Consider the following 20,764-nt stretch of genomic DNA (forward strand, 5'->3'; position numbering starts at 1 on the left):
TCTGTTGAATTCCACCATGAACACGTTCAATGACCCATCTATGTCACAATGATCTGTTGAATTCCACCTGGAACACATTCAATATCCCAATTTATGTTCCAATGATATGTTGAATTCAAACATGAACACATTCAATGACTCCATCTATGTTCCAATGTTATGTTGAATTCCACTATAACACATTCAATGACTCCATCGATGTTCCAATGATCTGTTGAATTCCACCATGAACACATTCAATGATTCAATCTATGTTCCAATGATCTGTTCAATTCCACCATGAACACATTCAATGACTCCATCTAAGTTCCAATGATCTGTTGAATTCCACCATGAACATATTCAATGACTCTATCTATGTTCCAATGATCTGTTGAATTCCAACATGAACACATTCAAAGCCTTCATCTATGTTCCAATGACCTGTTGAAATCCACCATGAACACATTCAATTACTCCATCTATGTTCCAATGATCTGTTGAATTCCACCATAAACACATTCAATGACTCCATCTATGTTCAAATGATTTATTGAATTCCACCATGAACACATTCAATGACTCCATCTATGTTCCAATGATCTGTTGAATTCCACCATAAACACATTCAATGACTCCATCTATTTTCCAATGATCTGTTGAATTCCACCATGAACACATTCAATGACTCCATCTATGTTCCAATGATCTGTTGAATTCCACCATGAACACATTCAATGTCTCCATCTATGTTCCAATGATCTGTTGAAATCCACCATGAACACATACAATGACTCTATCTATGTTCCAATGATCTGTTGAATTCCACCATGAACACATTCAATGACTCCATCTATGTTCCAATAATCTGTTGTATTCCACCTTGAACACATTCAATGACCCCATCAATGTTCCAATGATCTGTTGAATTCCACCATGAACACATTCAATGACTCCGTATATGTTCCAATCATCTGATGAATTCCACCATGAACACATTCAATGATCCAGTCTATGTTCCAATATTCTGTTATATTCCACCTTGAACACATTCAATGACCCCATCAATGTTCCAATGATCTGTTGAATTCCACCATGAACACATTCAAAACTACAACTATGTTAGAAAGGTCAGTTGAATTCCACCATGAACACATTCAATGACTCCATCTATGTTCCAATGATGTGTTGAATTCCACAATGAACAAATTCTATGACCCATCTATAATCCAATGATCTGTTGAATTCCACCATGAACACATTCAATGACTCAATTTATGTTACAATGATCTGTCAAATTCCACCATGAACACACTCAATCACTCCATCTATGTTCCAATGATGTGTTGAATACACCATGAACAGATTCAATGACTCAATCTATATTCCAATGATCTGTTGAATTCGACCATGAATACATTCAATGACCCCATCTATGTTCCAATAATCTGTTGAATTCCATCATGAACACATTCAATGACTCAATCTATCTTGCAATGATGTTGAATTCCACCATGAACACATTAAATGACTCCATCTATGTTCCAAAGAGCTGTTGAATTCCACCATGAACACATTCAATGACTCCATCTATGTTAAAATGATCTGTTGAATTCCACCATGAATATTGTCAATGACTCCATCTATGTTCCAATGTTATGTTGAATTCCACCATGAACACATTCAATGCCTCCATCTATGTTCCAATGATCTGTTGAATTCGACCATGAATACATTCAATGACTCCATCTATGTTCCAATGATCTGTTGAATTACACCATGAGCACATTCAATGACTCCATCTATGTTGCAATGATCTGTTGAATTCCACCATTAACACATTCAATGACTCCATCTATGTTCCAATGATCTGTTGAATTCCACCATGAAGACATTCAATGACTCCATCTATGTTCCAATGATCTGTTGAATTCCACAATGAACACTTTCAATGACTCCATCTATGTTCCAAAGTTATGTTGAACTCCACTATGAACACATTCAATGACTCCATCTATGTTCCAATGATCCGTTCAATTCCACCATTAACACATTCAATTACTCCATCTATGTTCCAATGATTTGTTGAATTCCATCATGAACACATTCAATGACTCCATCTATGTTCCAATGATCTGTTGAATTCGACCATGAATACATTCAAAGACTCCATCTATGTTCCGATGATCTGTTGAATTCCACCATGAACACATTCAATGACTCCATCTATGTTGCAATGATCTGTTGAATTCCACCATTAACACATTCAATTACTCCATCTATGTTCCAATGATCTGTTGAATTCCACCATGAAGACATTCAATGACTCCATCTATATTCCAATGATCTGTTGAATTCCACCATGAACACTTTCAATGACTCCATCTATGTTCCAATGTTATGTTGAACTCTACTATGAACACATTTAATGACTCCATCTATGTTCCAATGATCCGTTCAATTCCACCATTAACACATTAAATTACTCCATCTATGTTCCAATGATTTGTTGAATTCCACGATAAACACATTCAATGACTCCATCTATGTTCCAATGATCTGTTGAATTCAACCATGAACATATTCAATGACTCCATCTATGTTCCAATGATCTGTTGAATTCCACCATTAACACATTCAATGACTCCATCTATGTTCCAATGATCTGTTGAATTCCACCATAAACACATTCAATGACTCTATCTATGTTCTAATGATCTGTTGAATTCCCCCATGAACACATTCAATGATCCCGTCAATGTTCCAATGATCTGTTGAATTCCACCATGAACGCATTCAATGAATCCATCTATGTTCCAATGATCTGTGGAATTCCACCATGAACACATTCAATGACTCCATCTATGTTCCAATGAACTGTTGAATTCCACCATGAACACATTCAATGTCCCATCTATGTTCCAATGATCTGTTGAATTCCACCTTGAACACATTCAATAACCCAATTAATGTTCCAATGGTCTGTTGAATTCCACCATGAACACATTCAATGACAACATCTATGTTACAATGATCTGTTGAATTCCACCATGAACACTTACAATGAACACATCTCTGTTCCAATGATCGGGTGAATTCCACCATGAACACATTAAATGACTCCATCTATGTTCCAATGATATGTTGAATTCCACCAGGAACATATACAATGACTCTGCCTATGTTCCAATCATCTGTTGAATTCAACCATGAACACATTCAATGACTCCATCTCTGTTCCAATGTTATGTTGAATTCCACTATAACACATTCAATGACTCCATCCATGTTCCAATGATGTGTTGAATTCCACCATAAACACATTCAATGATTCCATCTATGTTCCAATGATCTGTTGAATTCCACCATGAACACATACAATGACTCCATCTATGTTCCAATGAACTGTTGAATTTCACCATGAACACATTCAATGACTCTATCTATGTTCCAATGATCTGTTGAATTCAACCATGAACACATTCAAAGACTTCATCTATGTTCCAATGATCTGTTGTATTCCACCATGAACACATTCAAAACTACAACTATGTTAGAAAGATCAGTTGAATTCCACCATGAACATATTAAATGACGCTATCTATGTTCCAATGATCTGTTGAATTCCAACATGAACACATTCAAAGACTTCATCTATGTTCCAATGATCTGTTGAAATCCACCATGAACACATTCAATTACTCCATCTATGTTCCAATGATCTGTTGAATTCCACCATGAACACATTCAATGACCCAATCTATGTTCCAATGATGTGTTGAATATACCATGAACACATTCAATGACTCAATCTATATTCCAATGATCTGTTGAATTCGACCATGAATACATTCAATGAGCTCATCTATGTTCCAATCATATGTTGAATTCCACCATGAACACAATCAATGACTCAATCTATGTTGCAATGATGTTGAATTCCACCATGAACACATTCAATGACTCCATCTATGTTCCAATGATCTGTTGAATTCGACCATGAACACATTCAATGACTCCATCTATGTTCAAATGATCTGTTGAATTCCACCATGAACACTGTCAATGACTCCATCTATGTTCCAATGTTATGTTGAATTCCACCATGAACACATTCAATGACTCCATCTATGTTCCAATGATCTGTTTTATTCCACGATGAACACATTCAATGACTCCATCTATGTTCCAATGATCTGTTGAATTCCACGATGAACACATTCAATGACTCCATCTATGTTCCAATGATCTGTTGAATTCCACCATGAACACATTCAATGACTCCATCTATGTTCCAATGATCTGTTGAATTCCACCATTAACACATTCAATTACTCCATCTATGTTCCAATGATCTGTTGAATTCCACCATAAACACATTCAATGACTCCATCTATGTTCCAATGATCTGTTGAATTCCCCAATGAACACATTCAATCATCCCATCAATGTTCCATTGATCTGTTGAATTCCACCATGAACACATTCAATGACTCCATCTATGTTCCAATGATCTGTTTTATTCCACGATGAACACATTCAATGACTCCATCTATGTTCCAATGATCTGTTGAAATCCACCATGAACACATTCAATTACTCCATCTATGTTCCAATGATCTGTTGAATTCCACCATGAACACATTCAAAGACTCCATCTATGTTCAAATGATCTGTTGAATTCCACCATGAACACATTCAATGACTCCATCTATGTTCAAATGATTTGTTGAATTCCACCACGAAAACATTCAATGACTCCATCTATGTTCCAATGATCTGTTGAATTACACCATGAACACATTCAATGACTCTATCTATGTACCAATGATCTGTTGAATTCCACCATGAACACATGCAAAGACTTCATCTATGTTCCAATGATCTGTTGAAATCCACCATAAACACATTCAATGACTCCATCTATGTTCAAATGATTTGCTGAATTCCACCATGAACACATTCAATGACTCCATCTATGTTCCAATGATCTGTTGAATTCCACCATAAACACATTCAATGACTCCATCTATGTTCCAATGATCTGTTGAATTCCACCATGAACACATACAATGACTCCATCTATGTTCCAATGATCTGTTGAAATCCACCATGAACACATTCAATGACACCATCTATGTTCCAATAATCTGTTGTATTCCATGTTGAACACATTCAATGACCCCATCTATGTTCCAATGATCTGTTGAATTCCACCATGAACACATTCAATGACTCCATCTATGTTCCAATGATCCGTTCAATTCCACCATTAACACATTCAATTACTCCATCTATGTTCCAATAATTTGTTGCATTCCACGATGAACACATTCAATGACTCCATCTATGTTCCAATGATCTGTTGAATTCCACCATTAACACATTCAATGACTCCATCTATGTTCCAATGATCTGTTGAATTCCACCATAAACACATTCAATGACTCCATCTATGTTCCAATGATCTGTTGAATTCCACCATAAACACATTCAATGACTCCATCTATGTTCCAATGATCTGTGGAATTCCACCATGAACACATTCAATGACTCCATCTATGTTCCAATGATCTGTTGAATTCCACCATGAACACGTTCAATGACCCATCTATGTCCCAATGATCTGTTGAATTCCACCTTGAACACATTCAATATCCCAATTTATGTTCCAATGATATGTTGAATTCAAACATGAACACATTCAATGACTCCATCGATGTTCCAATGATCTGTTGAATTCCACCATGAACACATTCAATGATTCCATCTATGTTCCAATGATCTGTTGAATTCCACCATGAACACATTCAATGACTCCATCTAAGTTCCAATGATCTGTTGAATTCCACCATGAACATATTCAATGACTCTATCAATGTTCCAATGATCTGTTGAATTCCAACATGAACACATTCAAAGACTTCATCTATGTTCCAATGATCTGTTGAAATCCACCATGAACACATTCAATTACTCCATCTATGTTCCAATGATCTGTTGAAATCAAACATGAACACATTCAATGACTCCATCTATGTTCCAATGATCTGTTGAATTCCACCATTAACACATTCAATAACTCCATCTATGTTCCAATGATCTGTTGAATTCCACCATAAACACATTCAATGACTCCATCTATGTTCCAATGATCTGTGGAATTCCACCATGAACACATTCAATGACTCCATCTATGTTCCAATGATCTGTTGAATTCCACCATGAACACGTTCAATGACCCATCTATGTCACAATGATCTGTTGAATTCCACCTGGAACACATTCAATATCCCAATTTATGTTCCAATGATATGTTGAATTCAAACATGAACACATTCAATGACTCCATCTATGTTCCAATGTTATGTTGAATTCCACTATAACACATTCAATGACTCCATCGATGTTCCAATGATCTGTTGAATTCCACCATGAACACATTCAATGATTCAATCTATGTTCCAATGATCTGTTCAATTCCACCATGAACACATTCAATGACTCCATCTAAGTTCCAATGATCTGTTGAATTCCACCATGAACATATTCAATGACTCTATCTATGTTCCAATGATCTGTTGAATTCCAACATGAACACATTCAAAGCCTTCATCTATGTTCCAATGATCTGTTGAAATCCACCATGAACACATTCAATTACTCCATCTATGTTCCAATGATCTGTTGAATTCCACCATAAACACATTCAATGACTCCATCTATGTTCAAATGATTTATTGAATTCCACCATGAACACATTCAATGACTCCATCTATGTTCCAATGATCTGTTGAATTCCACCATAAACACATTCAATGACTCCATCTATTTTCCAATGATCTGTTGAATTCCACCATGAACACATTCAATGACTCCATCTATGTTCCAATGATCTGTTGAATTCCACCATGAACACATTCAATGACTCCATCTATGTTCCAATGATCTGTTGAATTCCACCATGAACACATACAATGACTCTATCTATGTTCCAATGATCTGTTGAATTCCACCATGAACACATTCAATGACTCCATCTATGTTCCAATAATCTGTTGTATTCCACCTTGAACACATTCAATGACCCCATCAATGTTCCAATGATCTGTTGAATTCCACCATGAACACATTCAATGACTCCGTATATGTTCCAATCATCTGATGAATTCCACCATGAACACATTCAATGATCCAGTCTATGTTCCAATATTCTGTTATATTCCACCTTGAACACATTCAATGACCCCATCAATGTTCCAATGATCTGTTGAATTCCACCATGAACACATTCAAAACTACAACTATGTTAGAAAGATCAGTTGAATTCCACCATGAACACATTCAATGACTCCATCTATGTTCCAATGATGTGTTGAATTCCACAATGAACAAATTCTATGACCCATCTATAATCCAATGATCTGTTGAATTCCACCATGAACACATTCAATGACTCAATTTATGTTACAATGATCTGTCGAATTCCACCATGAACACACTCAATCACTCCATCTATGTTCCAATGATGTGTTGAATACACCATGAACAGATTCAATGACTCAATCTATATTCCAATGATCTGTTGAATTCGACCATGAATACATTCAATGACCCCATCTATGTTCCAATAATCTGTTGAATTCCATCATGAACACATTCAATGACTCAATCTATCTTGCAATGATGTTGAATTCCACCATGAACACATTAAATGACTCCATCTATGTTCCAAAGAGCTGTTGAATTCCACCATGAACACATTCAATGACTCCATCTATGTTCAAATGATCTGTTGAATTCCACCATGAATATTGTCAATGACTCCATCTATGTTCCAATGTTATGTTGAATTCCACCATGAACACATTCAATGCCTCCATCTATGTTCCAATGATCTGTTGAATTCGACCATGAATACATTCAATGACTCCATCTATGTTCCAATGATCTGTTGAATTACACCATGAGCACATTCAATGACTCCATCTATGTTGCAATGATCTGTTGAATTCCACCATTAACACATTCAATGACTCCATCTATGTTCCAATGATCTGTTGAATTCCACCATGAAGACATTCAATGACTCCATCTATGTTCCAATGATCTGTTGAATTCCACAATGAACACTTTCAATGACTCCATCTATGTTCCAAAGTTATGTTGAACTCCACTATGAACACATTCAATGACTCCATCTATGTTCCAATGATCCGTTCAATTCCACCATTAACACATTCAATTACTCCATCTATGTTCCAATGATTTGTTGAATTCCATCATGAACACATTCAATGACTCCATCTATGTTCCAATGATCTGTTGAATTCGACCATGAATACATTCAAAGACTCCATCTATGTTCCGATGATCTGTTGAATTCCACCATGAACACATTCAATGACTCCATCTATGTTGCAATGATCTGTTGAATTCCACCATTAACACATTCAATTACTCCATCTATGTTCCAATGATCTGTTGAATTCCACCATGAAGACATTCAAAACTACAACTATGTTAGAAAGATCAGTTGAATTCCACCATGAACATATTAAATGACGCTATCTATGTTCCAATGATCTGTTGAATTCCAACATGAACACATTCAAAGACTTCATCTATGTTCCAATGATCTGTTGAAATCCACCATGAACACATTCAATTACTCCATCTATGTTCCAATGATCTGTTGAATTCCACCATGAACACATTCAATGACCCAATCTATGTTCCAATGATATGTTGAATATACCATGAACACATTCAATGACTCAATCTATATTCCAATGATCTGTTGAATTCGACCATGAATACATTCAATGACCTCATCTATGTTCCAATCATCGGTTGAATTCCACCATGAACACAATCAATGACTCAATCTATGTTGCAATGATGTTGAATTCCACCATGAACACATTCAATGACTCCATCTATGTTCCAATGATCTGTTGAATTCGACCATGAACATATTCAATGACTCCATCTATGTTCAAATTATCTTTTGAATTCCACCATGAACACTGTCAATGACTCCATCTATGTTCCAATGTTATGTTGAATTCCACCATGAACACATTCAATGACTCCATCTATGTTCCAATGATCTGTTTTATTCCACGATGAACACATTCAATGACTCCATCTATGTTCCAATGATCTGTTGAATTCCACGATGAACACATTCAATGACTCCATCTATGTTCCAATGATCTGTTGAATTCCACCATGAACACATTCAATGACTCCATCTATGTTCCAATGATCTGTTGAATTCCACCATTAACACATTCAATTACTCCATCTATGTTCCAATGATCTGTTGAATTCCACCATAAACACATTCAATGACTCCATGTATGTTCCAATGATCTGTTGAATTCCCCAATGAACACATTCAATCATCCCATCAATGTTCCATTGATCTGTTGAATTCCACCATGAACACATTCAATGACTCCATCTATGTTCCAATGATCTGTTGAATTCCACCATGAACACATTCAATGACTCCATCTATGTTCCAATGATCTGTTGAATTCCACCATGAACACATTCAATGACTCCATCTATGTTCCAATGATCTGTTGAATTCCACCATGAACACATACAATGACTCCATCTATGTTCCAATGATCTGTTGAAATCCACCATGAACACATTCAATGACACCATCTATGTTCCAATAATCTGTTGTATTCCATGTTGAACACATTCAATGACCCCATCTATGTTCCAATGATCTGTTGAATTCCACCATGAACACATTCAATGACTCCATCTATGTTCCAATGATCCGTTCAATTCCACCATTAACACATTCAATTACTCCATCTATGTTCCAATAATTTGTTGCATTCCACGATGAACACATTCAATGACTCCATCTATGTTCGAATGATCTGTTGAATTCAACCATGAACACATTCAATGACTCCATCTATGTTCCAATGATCTGTTGAATTCCACCATTAACACATTCAATGACTCCATCTATGTTCCAATGATCTGTTGAATTCCACCATAAACACATTCAATGACTCCATCTATGTTCCAATGATCTGTGGAATTCCACCATGAACACATTCAATGACTCCATCTATGTTCCAATGATCTGTTGAATTCCACCATGAACACGTTCAATGACCCATCTATGTCCCAATGATCTGTTGAATTCCACCTTGAACACATTCAATATCCCAATTTATGTTCCAATGATATGTTGATTTCAAACATGAACACATTCAATGACTCCATCTATGTTCCAATGTTATGTTGAATTCCACTATAACACATTCAATGACTCCATCGATGTTCCAATGATCTGTTGAATTCCACCATGAACACATTCAATGATTCCATCTATGTTCCAATGATCTGTTGAATTCCACCATGAACACATTCAATGACTCCATCTAAGTTCCAATGATCTGTTGAATTCCACCATGAACATATTCAATGACTCTATCAATGTTCCAATGATCTGTTGAATTCAAACATGAACACATTCAAAGACTTCATCTATGTTCCAATGATCTGTTGAAATCCACCATGAACACATTCAATTACTCCATCTATGTTCCAATGATCTGTTGAATTCCACCATAAACACATTCAATGACTCTATCTATGTTCCAATGATCTGTTGAATTCAACCATGAACACATTCAAAGACTTCATCTATGTTCCAATGATCTGTTGTATTCCACCATGAACACATTCAAAACTACAACTATGTTAGAAAGATCAGTTGAATTCCACCATGAACATATTAAATGACGCTATCTATGTTCCAATGATCTGTTGAATTCCAACATGAACACATTCAAAGACTTCATCTATGTTCCAATGATCTGTTGAAATCCACCATGAACACATTCAATTACTCCATCTATGTTCCAATGATCTGTTGAATTCGACCATGAACACATTCAATGACTCCATCTATGTTCAAATGATCTGTTGAATTCCACCATGAACACTGTCAATGACTCCATCTATGTTCCAATGTTATGGTGAATTCCACCATGAACACATTCAATGACTCCATCTATGTTCCAATGATCTGTTTTATTCCACGATGAACACATTCAATGACTCCATCTATGTTCCAATGATCTGTTGAATTCCACGATGAACACATTCAATGACTCCATCTATGTTCCAATGATCTGTTGAATTCCACCATGAACACATTCAATGACTCCATCTATGTTCCAATGATCTGTTGAATTCCACCATTAACACATTCAATTACTCCATCTATGTTCCAATGATCTGTTGAATTCCACCATAAACACATTCAATGACTCCATCTATGTTCCAATGATCTGTTGAATTCCCCAATGAACACATTCAATCATCCCATCAATGTTCCATTGATCTGTTGAATTCCACCATGAACGCATTCAATGACTCCATCTATGTTCCAATGATCTGTTTTATTCCACGATGAACACATTCAATGACTCCATCTATGTTCCAATGATCTGTTGAAATCCACCATGAACACATTCAATTACTCCATCTATGTTCCAATGATCTGTTGAATTCCACCATGAACACATTCAAAGACTCCATCTATGTTCAAATGATCTGTTGAATTCCACCATGAACACATTCAATGACTGCATCTATGTTCAAATGATTTGTTGAATTCCACCACGAAAACATTCAATGACTCCATCTATGTTCCAATGATCTGTTGAATTACACCATGAACACATTCAATGACTCTATCTATGTACCAATGATCTGTTGAATTCCACCATGAACACATGCAAAGACTTCATCTATGTTCCAATGATCTGTTGAAATCCACCATAAACACATTCAATGACTCCATCTATGTTCAAATGATTTGTTGAATTCCACCATGAACACATTCAATGACTCCATCTATGTTCCAATGATCTGTTGAATTCCACCATAAACACATTCAATGACTCCATCTATGTTCCAATGATCTGTTGAATTCCACCATGAACACATTCAATGACTCCATCTATGTTCCAATGATCTGTTGAATTCCACCATGAACACATTCAATGACTCCATCTATGTTCCAATGATCTGTTGAATTCCACCATGAACACATAAAATGACTCCATCTATGTTCCAATGATCTGTTGAAATCCACCATGAACACATTCAATGACACCATCTATGTTCCAATAATCTGTTGTATTCCATGTTGAACACATTCAATGACCCCATCTATGTTCCAATGATCTGTTGAATTCCACCATGAACACATTCAATGACTCCATCTATGTTCCAATGATCTGTTGAATTCCACCATGAACACATTCAATGATTCCATCTATGTTCCAATGATCTGTTGAATTCCACCATGAACACATTCAATGACTCCATCTAAGTTCCAATGATCTGTTGAATTCCACCATGAACATATTCAATGACTCTATCAATGTTCCAATGATCTGTTGAATTCAAACATGAACACATTCAAAGACTTCATCTATGTTCCAATGATCTGTTGAAATCCACCATGAACACATTCAATTACTCCATCTATGTTCCAATGATCTGTTGAATTCCACCATAAACACATTCAATGACTCTATCTATGTTCCAATGATCTGTTGAATTCAACCATGAACACATTCAAAGACTTCATCTATGTTCCAATGATCTGTTGTATTCCACCATGAACACATTCAAAACTACAACTATGTTAGAAAGATCAGTTGAATTCCACCATGAACATATTAAATGACGCTATCTATGTTCCAATGATCTGTTGAATTCCAACATGAACACATTGAAAGACTTCATCTATGTTCCAATGATCTGTTGAAATCCACCATGAACACATTCAATTACTCTATCTATGTTCCAATGATCTGTTGAATTCCACCATGAACACATTCAATGACCCAATCTATGTTCCAATGATGTGTTGAATATACAATGAACACATTCAATGACTCAATCTATATTCCAATGATCTGTTGAATTCGACCATGAATACATTCAATGACCCCATCTATGTTCCAATCATCTGTTGAATTCCACCATGAACACAATCAATGACTCAATCTATGTTGCAATGATGTTGAATTCCACCATGAACACATTCAATGACTCCATCTATGTTCCAATGATCTGTTGAATTCGACCATGAACACATTCAATGACTCCATCTATGTTCAAATGATCTGTTGAATTCCACCATGAACACTGTCAATGACTCCATCTATGTTCCAATGTTATGGTGAATTCCACCATGAACACATTCAATGACTCCATCTATGTTCCAATGATCTGTTTTATTCCACGATGAACACATTCAATGACTCCATCTATGTTCCAATGATCTGTTGAATTCCACGATGAACACATTCAATGACTCCATCTATGTTCCAATGATCTGTTGAATTCCACCATGAACACATTCAATGACTCCATCTATGTTCCAATGATCTGTTGAATTCCACCATTAACACATTCAATTACTCCATCTATGTTCCAATGATCTGTTGAATTCCACCATAAACACATTCAATGACTCCATCTATGTTCCAATGATCTGTTGAATTCCCCAATGAACACATTCAATCATCCCATCAATGTTCCATTGATCTGTTGAATTCCACCATGAACGCATTCAATGACTCCATCTATGTTCCAATGATCTGTTTTATTCCACGATGAACACATTCAATGACTCCATCTATGTTCCAATGATCTGTTGAAATCCACCATGAACACATTCAATTACTCCATCTATGTTCCAATGATCTGTTGAATTCCACCATGAACACATTCAAAGACTCCATCTATGTTCAAATGATCTGTTGAATTCCACCATGAACACATTCAATGACTCCATCTATGTTCAAATGATTTGTTGAATTCCACCACGAAAACATTCAATGACTCCATCTATGTTCCAATGATCTGTTGAATTACACCATGAACACATTCAATGACTCTATCTATGTACCAATGATCTGTTGAATTCCACCATGAACACATGCAAAGACTTCATCTATGTTCCAATGATCTGTTGAAATCCACCATAAACACATTCAATGACTCCATCTATGTTCAAATGATTTGTTGAATTCCACCATGAACACATTCAATGACTCCATCTATGTTCCAATGATCTGTTGAATTCCACCATAAACACATTCAATGACTCCATCTATGTTCCAATGATCTGTTGAATTCCACCATGAACACATTCAATGACTCCATCTATGTTCCAATGATCTGTTGAATTCCACCATGAACACATTCAATGACTCCATCTATGTTCCAATGATCTGTTGAATTCCACCATGAACACATAAAATGACTCCATCTATGTTCCAATGATCTGTTGAAATCCACCATGAACACATTCAATGACACCATCTATGTTCCAATAATCTGTTGTATTCCATGTTGAACACATTCAATGACCCCATCTATGTTCCAATGATCTGTTGAATTCCACCATGAACACATTCAATGACTCCATCTATGTTCCAATGATCCGTTCAATTCCACCATTAACACATTCAATTACTCCATCTATGTTCCAATAATTTGTTGCATTCCACGATGAACACATTCAATGACTCCATCTATGTTCGAATGATCTGTTGAATTCAACCATGAACACATTCAATGACTCCATCTATGTTCCAATGATCTGTTGAATTCCACCATTAACACATTCAATGACTCCATCTATGTTCCAATGATCTGTTGAATTCCACCATAAACACATTCAATGACTCCATCTATGTTCCAATGATCTGTGGAATTCCACCATGAACACATTCAATGACTCAATTTATGTTACAATGATCTGTCGAATTCCACCATGAACACACTCAATCACTCCATCTATGTTCCAATGATGTGTTGAATACACCATGAACAGATTCAATGACTCAATCTATATTCCAATGATCTGTTGAATTCGACCATGAATACATTCAATGACCCCATCTATGTTCCAATAATCTGTTGAATTCCATCATGAACACATTCAATGACTCAATCTATCTTGCAATGATGTTGAATTCCACCATGAACACATTAAATGACTCCATCTATGTTCCAAAGAGCTGTTGAATTCCACCATGAACACATTCAATGACTCCATCTATGTTCAAATGATCTGTTGAATTCCACCATGAATATTGTCAATGACTCCATCTATGTTCCAATGTTATGTTGAATTCCACCATGAACACATTCAATGCCTCCATCTATGTTCCAATGATCTGTTGAATTCGACCATGAATACATTCAATGACTCCATCTATGTTCCAATGATCTGTTGAATTACACCATGAACACATTCAATGACTCCATCTATGTTGCAATGATCTGTTGAATTCCACCATTAACACATTCTATGACTCCATCTATGTTCCAATGATCTGTTGAATTCCACCATGAAGACATTCAATGACTCCATCTATGTTCCAATGATCTGTTGAATTCCACAATGAACACTTTCAATGACTCCATCTATGTTCCAAAGTTATGTTGAACTCCACTATGAACACATTCAATGACTCCATCTATGTTCCAATGATCCGTTCAATTCCACCATTAACACATTCAATTACTCCATCTATGTTCCAATGATTTGTTGAATTCCATCATGAACACATTCAATGACTCCATCTATGTTCCAATGATCTGTTGAATTCGACCATGAATACATTCAAAGACTCCATCTATGTTCCGATGATCTGTTGAATTCCACCATGAACACATTCAATGACTCCATCTATGTTGCAATGATCTGTTGAATTCCACCATTAACACATTCAATTACTCCATCTATGTTCCAATGATCTGTTGAATTCCACCATAAAGACATTCAATGACTCCATCTATATTCCAATGATCTGTTGAATTCCACCATGAACACTTTCAATGACTCCATCTATGTTCCAATGTTATGTTGAACTCTACTATGAACACATTTAATGACTCCATCTATGTTCCAATGATCCGTTCAATTCCACCATTAACAAATTAAATTACTCCATCTATGTTCCAATGATTTGTTGAATTCCACGATAAACACATTCAATGACTCCATCTATGTTCCAATGATCTGTTGAATTCCACCTTGAACACATTCAATAACCCAATTAATGTTCCAATGGTCTGTTGAATTCCACCATGAACACATTCAATGATAACATCTATGTTACAATGATCTGTTGAATTCCACCATAAACACTTACAATGAACACATCTCTCTTCCAATGATCGGGTGAATTCCACCATGAACACATTAAATGACTCCATCTATGTTCCAATGATATGTTGAATTCCACCAGGAACATATACAATGACTCTGCCTATGTTCCAATCATCTGTTGAATTCAACCATGAACACATTCAATGACTCCATCTCTGTTCCAATGTTATGTTGAATTCCACTATAACACATTCAATGACTCCATCCATGTTCCAATGATGTGTTGAATTCCACCATAAACACATTCAATGATTCCATCTATGTTCCAATGATCTGTTGAATTCCACCATGAACACATTCAATGACTCCATTTATGTTCCAATGATCTGTTGAATTCCACCATGAACACATACAATGACTCCATCTATGTTCCAATGAACTGTTGAATTCCACCATGAACACATTCAATGACTCTATCTATGTTCCAATGATCTGTTGAATTCAACCATGAACACATTCAAAGACTTCATCTATGTTCCAATGATCTGTTGTATTCCACCATGAACACATTCAAAACTACAACTATGTTAGAAAGATCAGTTGAATTCCACCATGAACATATTAAATGACGCTATCTATGTTCCAATGATCTGTTGAATTCCAACATGAACACATTCAAAGACTTCATCTATGTTCCAATGATCTGTTGAAATCCACCATGAACACATTCAATTACTCCATCTATGTTCCAATGATCTGTTGAATTCCACCATGAACACATTCAATGACCCAATCTATGTTCCAATGAGGTGTTGAATATACCATGAACACATTCAATGACTCAATCTATATTCCAATGATCTGTTGAATTCGACCATGAATACATTCAATGACCCCATCTATGTTCCAATCATCTGTTGAATTCCACCATGAACACAATCAATGACTCAATCTATGTTGCAATGATGTTGAATTCCACCATGAACACATTCAATGACTCCATCTATGTTCCAATGATCTGTTGAATGCGACCATGAACACATTCAATGACTCCATCTATGTTCAAATGATCTGTTGAATTCCACCATGAACACTGTCAATGACTCCATCTATGTTCCAATGTTATGTTGAATTCCACCATGAACACATTCAATGACTCCATCTATGTTCCAGTGATCTGTTTTATTCCACGATGAACACATTCAATGACTCCATCTATGTTCCAATGATCTGTTGAATTCCACGATGAACACATTCAATGACTCCATCTATGTTCCAATGATCTGTTGAATTCCACCATGAACACATTCAATGACTCCATCTATGTTCCAATGATCTGTTGAATTCCACCATTAACACATTCAATGACTCCATCTATGTTCCAATGATCTGTTGAATTCCACCATAAACACATTCAATGACTCCATCTATGTTCCAATGATCTGTTGAATTCCCCAATGAACACATTCAATCATCCCATCAATATTCCATTGATCTGTTGAAATCCACCATGAACGCATTCAATGACTCCATCTATGTTCCAATGATCTGTTTTATTCCACGATGAACACATTCAATGACTCCATCTATGTTCCAATGATCTGTTGAAATCCACCATGAACACATTCAATTACTCCATCTATGTTCCAATGATCTGTTGAATTCCACCATGAACACATTCAAAGACTCCATCTATGTTCAAATGATCTGTTGAATTCCACCACGAACACATTCAATGACTCCATCTATGTTCAAATAATTTGTTGAATTCCACCACGAAAACATTCAATGACTCCATCTATGTTCCAATGATCTGTTGAATTACACCATGAACACATGCAAAGACTTCATCTATGTACCAATGATCTGTTGAATTCCACCATGAACACATGCAAAGACTTCATCTATGTTCCAATGATTTGTTGAATTCCACCATGAACACATTCAATGACTCCATCTATGTTCCAATGATCTGTTGAATTCCACCATGAACACATCAATGACTCCATCTATGTTCCAATGATCTGTTGAATTCCACCATGAACACATTCAATGACTCCATCTATGTTCCAATGATCTGTTGAATTCCACCATGAACACATACAATGACTCCATCTATGTTCCAATGATCTGTTGAAATCCACCATGAATACATTCAATGACACCATCTATGTTCCAATAATCTGTTGTATTCCATGTTGAACACATTCAATGACCCCATCTATGTTCCAATGATCTGTTGAATTCCACCATGAACACATTCAATGACTCCATCTATGTTCCAATGATCCGTTCAATTCCACCATTAACACATTCAATTACTCCATCTATGTTCCAATAATTTGTTGCATTCCACGATGAACACATTCAATGACTCCATCTATGTTCGAATGATCTGTTGAATTCAACCATGAACACATTCAATGACTCCATCTATGTTCCAATGATCTGTTGAATTCCACCATTAACACATTCAATGACTCCATCTATGTTCCAATGATCTGTTGAATTCCACCATAAACACATTCAATGACTCCATCTATGTTCCAATGATCTGTGGAATTCCACCATGAACACATTCAATGACTCCATCTATGTTCCAATGATCTGTTGAATTCCACCATGAACACGTTCAATGACCCATCTATGTCCCAATGATCTGTTGAATTCCACCTTGAACACATTCAATATCCCAATTTATGTTCCAATGATATGTTGAATTCAAACATGAACACATTCAATGACTCCATCTATGTTCCAATGTTATGTTGAATTCCACTATAACACATTCAATGACTCCATCGATGTTCCAATGATCTGTTGAATTCCACCATGAACACATTCAATGATTCCATCTATGTTCCAATGATCTGTTGAATTCCACCATGAACACATTCAATGACTCCATCTAAGTTCCAATGATCTGTTGAATTCCACCATGAACATATTCAATGACTCTATCAATGTTCCAATCATCTGTTGAATTCCAACATGAACACATTCAAAGACTTCATCTATGTTCCAATGATCTGTTGAAATCCACCATGAACACATTCAATTACTCCATCTATGTTCCAATGATCTGTTGAATTCCACTATAAACACATTCAATGACTCTATCTATGTTCCAATGATCTGTTGAATTCAACCATGAACACATTCAAAGACTTCATCTATGTTCCAATGATCTGTTGTATTCCACCATGAACACATTCAAAACTACAACTATGTTAGAAAGATCAGTTGAATTCCACCATGAACATATTAAATGACGCTATCTATGTTCCAATGATCTGTTGAATTCCAACATGAACACATTCAAAGACTTCATCTATGTTCCAATGATCTGTTGAAATCCACCATGAACACATTCAATTACTCCATCTATCTTCCAATGATCTGTTGAATTCCACCATGAACACATTCAATGACCCAATCTATGTTCCAATGATGTGTTGAATATACCATGAACACATTCAATGACTCAATCTATATTCCAATGATCTGTTGAATTCGACCATGAATACATTCAATGACCCCATCTATGTTCCAATCATCTGTTGAATTCCACCATGAACACAATCAATGACTCAATCTATGTTGCAATGATGTTGAATTCCACCATGAACACATTCAATGACTCCATCTATGTTCCAATGATCTGTTGAATTCGACCATGAACACATTCAATGACTCCATCTATGTTCAAATGATCTGTTGAATTCCACCATGAACACTGTCAATGACTCCATCTATGTTCCAATGTTATGTTGAATTCCACCATGAACACATTCAATGACTCCATCTATGTTCCAATGATCTGTTTTATTCCACGATGAACACATTCAATGACTCCATCTATGTTCCAATGATCTGTTGAATTCCACGATGAACACATTCAATGACTCCATCTATGTTCCAATGATCTGTTGAAATCCTCCATGAACACATTCAATTACTCCATCTATGTTCCAATGATCTGTTGAATTCCACCATGAACACATTCAAAGACTCCATCTATGTTCAAATGATCTGTTGAATTCCACCATGAACACATTCAATGACTCCATCTATGTTCAAATGATTTGTTGAATTCCACCACGAAAACATTCAATGACTCCATCTATGTTCCAATGATCTGTTGAATTACACCATGAACACATTCAATGACTCTATCTATGTACCAATGATCTGTTGAATTCCACCATGAACACATGCAAAGACTTCATCTATGTTCCAATGATCTGTTGAAATCCACCATAAACACATTCAATGACTCCATCTATGTTCAAATGATTTGTTGAATTCCACCATGAACACATTCAATGACTCCATCTATGTTCCAATGATCTGTTGAATTCCACCATAAACACATTCAATGACTCCATCTATGTTCCAATCATCTGTTGAATTCCACCATGAACACATTCAATGACTCCATCTATGTTCCAATGATCTGTTGAATTCCACCATGAACACATTCAATGACTCCATCTATGTTCCAATGATCTGTTGAATTCCACCATGAACACATACAATGACTCCATCTATGTTCCAATGATCTGTTGAAATCCACCATGAACACATTCAATGACA

This window comes from Narcine bancroftii, chromosome 1 (genome assembly GCF_036971445.1).
Source record: "Narcine bancroftii isolate sNarBan1 chromosome 1, sNarBan1.hap1, whole genome shotgun sequence".
Lineage (NCBI taxonomy): Eukaryota > Metazoa > Chordata > Chondrichthyes > Torpediniformes > Narcinidae > Narcine > Narcine bancroftii.